Source organism: Parasteatoda tepidariorum, chromosome 9 (genome assembly GCF_043381705.1).
Source record: "Parasteatoda tepidariorum isolate YZ-2023 chromosome 9, CAS_Ptep_4.0, whole genome shotgun sequence".
Classification (NCBI taxonomy): Eukaryota; Metazoa; Arthropoda; class Arachnida; order Araneae; family Theridiidae; genus Parasteatoda; species Parasteatoda tepidariorum.
The window spans coordinates 61,068,864-61,080,005 of NC_092212.1; the positions used below are offsets into that span (position 1 = coordinate 61,068,864).

The 11,142-nt window shown below is 30.0% G+C and overlaps 1 protein-coding gene across 2 annotated transcripts in view; it reads left to right on the forward strand.

Moving 5' to 3' along the window:
* The first annotated feature begins 701 nt into the window (after nucleotides 1–701).
* The window catches only part of LOC107455230 (uncharacterized), a 27,040-nt gene continuing 16,599 nt past the window's right edge, over nucleotides 702–11,142 (forward strand). Inside the window, exons 1-2 of one of the 2 annotated variants that reach the window (XM_071185632.1) lie at nucleotides 705–851; nucleotides 9,459–9,878. The gene's annotated coding sequence lies outside the window, so the exon portion shown is untranslated. Of the gene's footprint in view, nucleotides 852–9,458; nucleotides 9,879–11,142 lie in introns of both variants that reach the window. The other variant, XM_071185633.1, reaches the window with a different exon arrangement.

Sequence of the window (11,142 nt, forward strand, 5' to 3'; positions counted from 1 at the left end):
TTATTTTTGACCAACAGGAAAAATAAAAAATTTAAATCACAAACTTTTTCAAAAGTAAACATTTTTTACAAACATTTTTCCAAAAGTAAACAACAAAACAATTTTTTCTTTAAGAAAAGTAAATATTTGCCACACCTAAAATGATTAACTTGAGAAACACGAAGCAATATACTTTTATCATCGTTTTAAAATTCCCTCACGTTTTTTGTTTTAAGTGTGACAAAAATAAAATTATTATCTTATCAATCTTCATAAAAAATTGTTTTTATAGAAATTTTATTTTTGAACAACAGGAAAAATAAAAAATTTAAATCACAAACTTTTTCAAAAGTAAACATTTAGTATCATTTGCTCCAATCAGCGTTCTTTTTCTATCTTTAAACATCATAATTTTTTTTATGAAATAACGCAAATTAAACTCTTTGGGTAACACTTTGTTATCCAAACTTAAAATTTTTTTTAATACAAAACAAGCATTTAAATGTTTTTTTTTTTTTACTGAAAATGTATAATTCGAACGAAAAATCGAAGATGGCAGACGATATCTATTGACTACCCAGTTACGATGTACGTGACAAATTTATTAAATAAATTCTAAGAAAGAAAGCAACCAAACAGCTAAAAATTGGAATGCGTCATCATTTTAGAGGAGGTCAACAGTGACCGCTAATCTAATTGGATGAACTGATAAATTTTATGCGGGAAAGATTTAGTGAGTAAACGGTAGACGACGTGATATAGTGGTTATTTTAAGTACCTATCAGTTTTCTTTGTTTGTTAAAAGGATCCGTTGCTTTTCCTTGATAAATAAACCAATAAGGATTAATTATTAAAGACGTGGTTTTGATTTAGTAAGTATAGTTTGTCTTTTAGTGCAAGATTTAGAATACTATTTTGGGCAAACTTTGAGTTATGCTCTTAAAAATTCGGGGTCAAAACTGATTTTTTTTTTCTCCATAAACCTTGTGGTCCATTGAGCAATAGAAAGAAAAGAGGGCTGCAGTGTTTTTGTAGTAATTTTTGAACTCTGCCTTCTTAAGAGGATGCCATTTCTGAAGAGGAGACAAATTAACCTCGCAAATTCTTTTTCTCCTTCGTTACTGATTTAAAATTTAAAGTGTAGAAAAAGTGAATTAAGACAAACCTAGAGTAAGCTATGAAGTTTCAAATACTGAGAATAAAATTTTGAAATATACGAATGAAAATAAACGAATGAAAATAATATAATAACTTTGGATTACGCAACGGTTTGGATTACGCAAGTTATCTTCGAATAATTTGTTTGCATTTTAATATTTTGAAGTATTTTTTTCAGCAACTGAAATTTCATGACTTATTCTATGTATGCCTATAAACTTACTTTTTCTTTCTTTTAAATTAGTAATGAAGGATTAAGAGAATTTGCGACGAAAATTTTATTCCGCTGTATGGCGTCCTCTTAAGCAGTCAAACTAGTAGAATGAAAGAATAAAGAACAAGTACTCGTAGAATGTAGTTTCTGGAGGAGGAAAACAAAACTATTTAGATTGAATGGGAAAAAAAATTCATTCCATAGATACGTATTCATAAAAATTTTAATGTATATTTTAAATTCACTTTTATGCTACTTAAATTTTTAGCGCGTAAATAGAAAAGTTTGTAAATGGAATAATTTGAAAAAATTTATTTTTTCCAGCAAACTATTAAATGTAAGCAAAATATTAAAATTTTTAATGCAACTATTTAATTAATAAAAAATAATTTAAAAAATAATGCTAGTAATATAGTAACAGATTCAGAGCTTTAGTGTCTGTTGTAGCCTAGCACAGCATACTTAGTTTGTGCCCAGCGAAGATTTTATATAAATATAATTATTATTTGATCTTTTATATGCCTAATTTGGTTAAACCACAGATTCATTTTTCTGTCATATTGTGACAAAAAAAAGTAAATAAATAAAAAAAAGTTTTTTAAAAAACAATTTAGTAATCTAATTGATTATATGAATTCAAATCAGGAATCATAACTGTTATAAGTATTGCATTTATAATTCTTAATTATGGGGAAAATATAGCATTTTTACTTAGTTTTTTTTTCTGAAGAACATTTTGTTTTTCGAAAAACATGAAAATATTATTTTCTGAGGAACATTTCATGGAACTGGAAGGAATATTTTACAGAGGAGAAATAGAAGAAAGATAACATGAATTTTTTAAATACTTGTATTTTTTTTTCTTTTCAAAATTCAGCTTTGTTATGGTCTATTTTTTAGCATGTAAATATCTGAATTATACTCTGTTATGAGCCACTTAATATCACCTATCTTTTTTTTATTTCGTGACCAAATCGGTAAGAAATACTATTCTCAAAGCGTAATATACTGAACTAAGGAAAACTAACTCTCACAAATTTCTCAAATATATTTAAAAAGCGGTAAACCTGTCTTTGAAATAGTTTTACAATTCATTCTGTCCTGGATTACTAGAGACATTTACAGGAATAATTAAGAACTAACCCCAACCTATTCCTATTTCTTTCCCATTCATTGCTCAATTACTCCTCTCAACTGTAAATTGACTCTTGATTTAAATTTGACGTTTTATTAAATAAAAACATTAGTAGCAAATTTGTATTTTGATTTGAAGTTTTTTACGCGAAAAAATCAATCTTGAAAAATTGCTAGGTTTTGTCTTTGTCTAAGAATTTTGAAAATTTGACTAATACTTTTGATTTTTGGCTAATTTACTGGCTAATAATTTGAAGTCCTTAACGTGGACCCTATACCAATTAACAAAGTAAAAAGTATTTGACTATTTTTTTTCTTCTATTAAACTGATATTTTGCCTATCCCATTTGGGATTGTTGTTCAAATATTGTGAAGGCACCCAAAGTTGTATATTTTTTGCTGACAAATCAAAGTCTAAAATCACCAAAAATATGTTATAATAAATTCCTATGTGATAAAAATACCACATCCCCATATTAAACAGGATTTATAAAAACTATTAAAATATAAATGTAGTTTTAATTTTAGTTATGTTTTCGCAGCGTTATCGATATTTATCTAAGTTAAGCACGCGAATTTATGAATAAGCATTTTTATTCGTTATTTTATGTATAAGCAGAACTCGCAAGAAAATTATTGCATTTTAAAAAGTTCTTTTTGTGTACTTCTTCCCTTCATTACTATGACATGTTATGATAAACAATTAGTTAAAGCTGTGGATGTTGAAAGATTAAACTGAACATTGTCAGACCCTAGAGATAAAATGATATAGATTGTTGTGTAAGTAGGGGAGAGTGGGGTCAATTGTAAAATTTTTATTTAACTATTTTTAACTAAAAAAAAATCCAATATATTATTATTATTAATTGACAGACTAGTAAAGTAGACTATCCTCTACTAGAAAAAAAATAAATACCTTATTTTAAATGTTATTATATTAGTTATTAACAATTTTTGACAGTCGTGCACTTGTTACAATTGTCCCCACTTACGGAGTCAATTGTAACAGTTCATAAATTCAACTAAAACATAGTTAATTATACATATTATCATAGTTGTGATATATTTTTTTATTGATCAAAATAGTAGTGATATTTTAGGAGTAAAAATAATAATGAGCAGAGACCTAAAGGGTTAAACTTTTAACTTTAAGGGGTTAAAAATTTTAATTTATGCTGTGAAAGGTGACAAATAAAATAATGCACATGCAACATAATATAAATGATATAGGAAACTATTGGTGGTTCTTAAAGAGTTAAGTAATGGTTTGTAAACATAAGATTATTTATTTTCAGCTGTTACAATCGTCCCTTTACTTATTGTTACAATTGTCCCCAAGACGCCATTTCAGCTTCATTTGTTAAAAACAATGCTAGTTAATTAGCAAAATTAATTTTTTTTTTTGAAATGTTAATTAAGGTGTCCACTTACATATTCTGTTGATAATTTTTATTTGTTTAAACAAAATTACTTCGTCACAATATAATATTCTAATACCAAAAAAAGTACTTACGTAGCGTGAAAATATCTTTTGTGATGTAACTCTTTCAAACGTACATAAAAATGGTTGCCAGCAGGGGTGAACATGTAGATTTAGTAAATACACCTTGTGCGCTACCTAGGAACCAAATCTATAACCCGACACTCGAAATTTTTGCTCTGTTACAATCGTACCCTGTTACAATTGACCCCACTCTCCCCTACTATAACGAGTTAGTTCGCTATTTGATTCAGGTAATACACCGAAGAGCCATTACATTATGACCACCCTCCATCTATAACAATGGGCTCTCCCAGGTTTTCATGGTTTCTCGCCCAAGAACAATGCTTTCATGGGGCACATTAGGATCCATAATCCTCATAAAACAATCCCTGACGTCTGTAAGCTACTTGAACATAGTTGCAGACCAGGTTCATCCTTTCATGGCAACAGTTTTTTCCTGCGGGGGATGGTGTTTACCAACAGGATAATGCACCATGTCATTAGGGTCGAATAATCGAGGAACATTCCAGTGAGTTTCAAGTCATGTGTTGGCCCCCAAATTCACCTGACCTTAATCCAATAGAGCATTTGTAGTCCTACTTGGAAAACCAAATTCGTGCTGCCACGCTACCCTCTCGCAATGTGAGGGAATTGCAGGACTAGTTGGTGAGCGCTTGGTACCAGATACCTCAGACTACCTATCAGCACCTTGTGGAATCAATGCCATGGTAGGTGCTAGCAGTTTTGAGGGCTAAAGGTGGTCCTACATGTTATTAGCAGGGTGGTCATAATGTAATGGCTCTTCGGTGTATATATGTATTCAAATAGCGAACTAACTCGTTGTAGTACTTACACAACAACTAAATATGTACAATATATGGAGTCTAGATTACTTTAGGCTAATATCAAGCTACGTCATTCATAGCTTAGTTAGCCTGATTAGTTTTAGGGAAATTAACCTTTGTATAAATTTAATCAGGAAATAAAGACCAAACATCACTTTGTAATTGTTATTATTCACAAAGTCAATTAGCTTTGAAATATGTGTTAAAAAAAACTTAACTAGACACAGAAATAATGAAGGTTTTAACAACAACGACCATTTAAATCATTGTTGATAGATTAGTAGTTACATATTTTTTTATTCAAAAATTTTATGCCCACCAAAAATATAATTAACTGTTTAAATAATTTTAGGTTTCTTAATGGGTCTTTACGAAGTCGACGCTCCTTACTTGAAATCTCTACCTGTAATATGCAATTTAATTATAATTGAAATTAAGTAAGCGTTTATGTTAACTAAACAGAAATTTTAAAATGAATTTTTTCAGTTCACTTCCAAATACACCCAAAAGAATGTATTCTAAATTAAAGTGAAATTTTAATCCCCTTATTGAATTTTGAAATTTTGACCTGGCCTCAGGGTTTTGATCGCCATTTACCTAAATCTAATTATTTTTGCCAAAAACTGTTTCCCGTAAATAAAATTAATCTTTGTTATTTATTCATATTTAATTTAAAAGCTGATGTCATTTCATTAAATAAGTACAAACGATTTATATTTTTGTTTGTTTTCTCCTTATATAGGGCTAAATCTTAAAAAATAAATAGGAAAACTTTCATAATTTACTTAAACCTTAAGAAAAAATCTAAAAAGTGTTATTGAAAATGTGACTTAACGTCTAATATATATAATTCTCTTACGTGGCTCCCAAATTTTAGCTGTATTTCTTTTCCGCGGTGGCAACGTTTGCTTTGTCTTGTTTACGTTACTATTTCTCTTACACGGCGAATCGAACAATGATTGCCGCTCAAAATGTCACATGCCAAATCTAGCTGAGGTGGCTCAACATATAGCGCTTTTAAAAACGGAAACTGAAATAACCAGAGAGCATAAGCTGCGGCAATCTCATACTGTTAAGCTAGGCAGAAGTAAGTAGTCTTTGTCGATAGATCTCTATTTTAGTATTTTGTCGAAAGCGCTTTTTTTCACGAATTTATATATTACGAATTTATTTGACGACTTTTGATTTATATCACGAATTATACTATAGCACATTACTAATAGGTTTAACGAATTACATGTCATTTATTTGAATTCAAATTTATTTTAATGACTTAGTATTTACTAAAAAGATGTAATTTTTTTTTAAAAAAAAGTTTCTATATGGATTTGAATGATTGTTTTGAATTCTTAGAATTTTGTGCATTTGCAATGTACCTAAGTTAGTAGTGAGCAAAACGAGCTTGGTTTGCGAAGCAAACCATATAAGATTGCGTTGCAATTTTCGGGGGTTGGCGAGCGTTAGCGAGCTAGGGGCGCAGCCCACTAGTTTATTATAAAAGTATATCAAAATCTTAAAAATTATTCTTTTTTGCAGTTAGTATTGGAGAAAATGCAACCGTGTAACTTTTTCCTTGACTAAATGGAAAAATTAGTAAACTGCTTAATTATTTTTTTTTAATAGAAAATAATCTGATTGTTACTATTTTTTTGTATAAAACAGCACTATTATACTATTTTATTTTAATTCTTCCATTTTTCTGCTTAGAAACATCTCACTAAAAGTATCATTAGAATGTTTTCTTTATTCGCTTTGAAATCGGAAAATTTCAAATTCATAAAAATTAAATTTCCACCGTTTTAATTTTTAATAATTTTGCATTTTTTTTATAATTAAACATTGAGTTTTTTTTTCAATTACAATTTTGGAAAAATAGATGTTTTTTTAAATAATTAGCTTTTGAAAACTGTAATCTTTGTACCTGGCTATTTGTGTGTTATAAGTGAAAAAGAAAACAATAAATTTTTTGATACGACTTTAGTTTCCTTGTCAAGGAGCTATTTCTAGAACAAAATGGAAAGAAGCTAAAAATAAAATTCTTATTTTGTGTTCAGATCAATCAGTACATCAGCTTTGATTAGATCGAAAAAAAAAAATGGAATCGAAGTACAGCTTGATTGAAACGAAGTTTGAGAGAAATACAAGACACGCAATCTTGCATATGTATTGTGTACTACGCAAAAGAAAATAAATAAATAAACAATACACCCTGAATTTCTTTTGATCTAATGATCGTATTTTCAATAAATTAGTGCGACAATATATTTTTTTTTACGAAATTCGACACAAAAACGTATTTTCTCCTAATAAGCATACCTTTTTTCTGACTTGAATTGGATTTCTGACCCTCAAAATATCGGGGGTAGCCGCAATCTGGGAAATATGGTCCCAATAGCTTCTGTTCAAGAGAGTAGTTGAAAGTTTGAACCTCTTAATGTTAATTTTACTTTTTGCGTATTTCGTCATATCTACAGCATTTTTAAGCGAATTGAAAACTTTTTTCACACAATTATAAAATTCGTTTATCCAAAGATAATTCTCAGCAAAAAAAGTAGTTTTAATAATTATGTATTATTTTTTATTTAATTATAGTAAAAAAAATTATTGAATTGTGAAAAATGCAAATTTGCATATAATTTTAAAGTGTTTTTTTTTTTATACTTATTTTATACCAATGTAGAGAATTTGAACAAAGTCGGTCGAATAGTTCCTGAGAAATCGTTCCTAAAAATCGAAATCCTTTTTTTAAAATTCGATTGCTCATTCGATCGATTTAGTTCAACTTTTGTATTTTGTCCCATAAAGTTAAATTTTTTGAAGTTATGTAAAAATACGTATATGCAATTAAATTTTTTTAAAAACTTTTATTGAATTAAACAATAAAAATAACAAATATTTAAGATTTTTTTTTTCTGCGCATACGAATGCACTATTCTCTGAGGGGTTATGAATTCTGAAATTTGGATAAACGAATTTTATAATTGTGTGTAAAAAATTTGCGGATCGCTTACAAGCTTTTCTATATACGGCGAAATACGCAAATGTAAAATAACCATTAAGGGATCCAAACTTCGGATCACTCTCTTGACCGTAATATTGGGACCATACTTACCGGACTGGTCCTATATACTGAGGATCAGAGGTTTAAATTCATCGAAATAGAAGTATATTTATTCAGAGAAAGTACATTTTTGCGTCTGATTTCATAACTTAAAATATCGCTAGCTGAAATTACTAAGCATATTTGAGGTCAATTCCTCAAACTATTAGGTTTTGAGATCTAGTACGTGAAAATCTGACCATGAGATCGAAGGTTATTCAAGATGTTTCGTTTATTTTTATTGCACTTGTAGCAATAAAATAAAAGAACCAAGTCACTGCCGCGCCAGTCAATTTTCTTTTTCAAACTCTTTGCTATTAAAGAACCACAAAGATACCGAGTAAAAATATCTAGCCGGCTGCGAATATACAGGTGTTGCACAAAATAATGGTAACACTTCTATACCAACACATTTTTTGATCGTTCTCAAAAAATACTTAGAGAATCATTTTATAAGTTTAGAAGTGTTTAGGTTATGCGATTTTTCATACTTATCAATGAAGTTTAAAACTTTTTGAGATTGAGGGACTGACAGTAAATTACAAACGGAAAATAATGTTTTTAAACTCACCATGCCAAAAAATGTAGCAATAAATTTGTTACTTGTAAGAATTATTTTGGGTATAATTGCACAAAAAAATTTGTGTACCTTAAATATTTAAGGAAATATAAACGTTTTTATACAAAAAAAAAACTTTTTTTTGCGCCTTTTCGCTATTACTTTAAAAATATTCAATAAGATTAAGCAAATTTTTTGGAGCATTTCAAAATTAATTACAAAACTATTGTTTTAAAATTTGAGGAAAATTTGTTTAAAACTGCTCAAGATATGAAGAATTAAATAAATTTTTTTATATTGTGTATGGGTGGGGAAAATTTAAATTCTCTCTTTTTAATTTTGCAGTGAATCGTATTTGGCAACTAATAAAAAAAGTCCGATTATAATATCTTAAAAATTTAATAAGTTTCAAGTAATTTTCTAAAAAGTTTTCGCATTTTTGAAAAGAAAGCTCAAAATGATAAGTGGTTTTCCACAACTTTCATTTTGTTCTATCAAACAAGATATAATAAAAATGATACCGGCATTTTTGTTCCCATAAAGGTATTTTTTCTTTCCTTATGCAATCATATTTCGGTGTATGAAAGTTTATTTTAAGGTATTATCATTTGTTATTTAATTTTGGCTTATGATAGAAAATAGTATTTGTAGAATACCCCTTGTCTTTTTGAGCTTTTTTTAAAAAAAGTACAAAAGCTACTTAAAAAATTGTGAAACTTTTTAAATTTTTAAGAAGTTCAAAGTGGACTTCTTTCATTAGTTACCAAATACGATTCATTACGAAAATTATGCGAAAAAATTTTATATTTTTTTCCGAGCATGCACTGTATAAAAGAGCTATTTTAATTACTTATATATTCACAGTTTTCAACGAGTTTTTTTCAAATTTTAGAAGCAATTCATTTTAAATTGCTCTAAAAATTTTGTTTAATTTTATAATTTTTTATTTTATTATTTTTTTTATTTTTATTTTTTTTATTTTTTAGTGGCTGGGTGGTGCAGTTGGTTTGTTGTCGGCCGTCTGAGCCCAAGTCTGCGGGTTCGATCCCCGGCCCAGACACCGGATTTTCGGGATGCAGAAAATCCTAAGATGCCATGTCGTATGATTATGCGGCATGTAAAAGATCCCTGGAGTGCCTTATTGGCTCTTGGCATTTCCGGCAAAATTAAAATTCCTAGTGCACTTTCGCATCCAAATAGAGTCTCGGTGCTGCCATCTAGTGTGGCAGAAACTAGACGTTCAAATTACATGACCAACGGTATCTCACCCATTGTGGTGGTCCTGAAAGAGTAGATACCACCTCTGGAGAACGCACTAGGTCTGCTCATCGGCAAGACCGATTGTGCAGCGCATTGGAAATAATAGTAAAAAAAAAAGAAAAAAAAATTTAAGTTATAAAAAAAAGGTAAGACAAAAAAATTAGTTTTTTATAAAAATGTTCCTATTTCTATAAATATATAATTATTAAATTTTGTGAAATTATTACATATACCAACCAAAATAATTTTTTCAAGTTACAAATTTATAGATACATGTTTTGGCATCATAGGGTGTTCAAAAACACTATTTTCAGTTTGTAAATTATTGCCGGAGCCCCAAACCTCTAAAAACTTTAAATTTCAAGTAATTTGTAAGAAAAATCGCATGATCTAAACACTTCTGAAATAGTAATAAAATAATAATTACTTTTCAGCAGCAGGCTCTGAATTCTCGTTCTTTGCCTCGGAAGACGCATGAGGTGTTGCTCATTTAACGTTATCCCGGGGGTCGGGGCACCTGTGAATCTAAGTCACGAAAGCGAAAAGCATTACCCCCGTCACACTGCTACAGATACCCGTTCATGGAATGGGCCACATTTAGACATCACACGACAGAGAACACCACACAGAGAGAAACAACCTTGCCCTGAGCGGTATTCGAACCCGTAACCAATGGCTTATTGGTTACTGAGGGTAATGATTAAAATAGCCAGTCAGTTAACGAGATGGCCTCCGGTTCGTAGCTCAAAATCACAATTTATAAGTAAATAACGTACTTAATTTTATAACTTGAGCCAATATTGATACTTTAGGAACAAGCACTATTTTGCTTTGACAGTTTGAATACTAGTTCTAGTTCATTTATGTCGCACTAGAGCTGCACAATGGGCTATTGGCGACGGTCTGGGAAACATCCTTGAGGATGATCTGGAGACATGCCATCACAATTTTGATCCTCTGCAGAGAGGATGGCACCCCCGCTTCGGTAGCCCGACGACCTGCACGCGAAGTCGAGCACTTTACGGTAGAACAGTTTAACGAGGACCAATACCGCACACCCTCGGTCCCTACGAAGACTGATCCAAGTGGTCATCCACCCGCACACTGACCGCAGCCAGTGATGCTTGAGTATGCTGGGAGCCGCGTCTTAACGATCAGTCCACTGCGGGACCATACTGTCTCAGATATCATGTAACATAAGCACACAATCAACTTTTCTTCAATGTATTATTTCATGGGCTATTTTATTTTGGTTAAACTATTGAATATTGACGCAACCTTTTTATCAAAACTCTTTTCTTTGCGCTATAATTTCGGCGTATGTTTATTCTTTAAAACTACCTAATATCTGTGACTTCAGCTGTGTATTTACAATTTTTTTAAAAAGTATTTTTAAGTATTTGGATGATT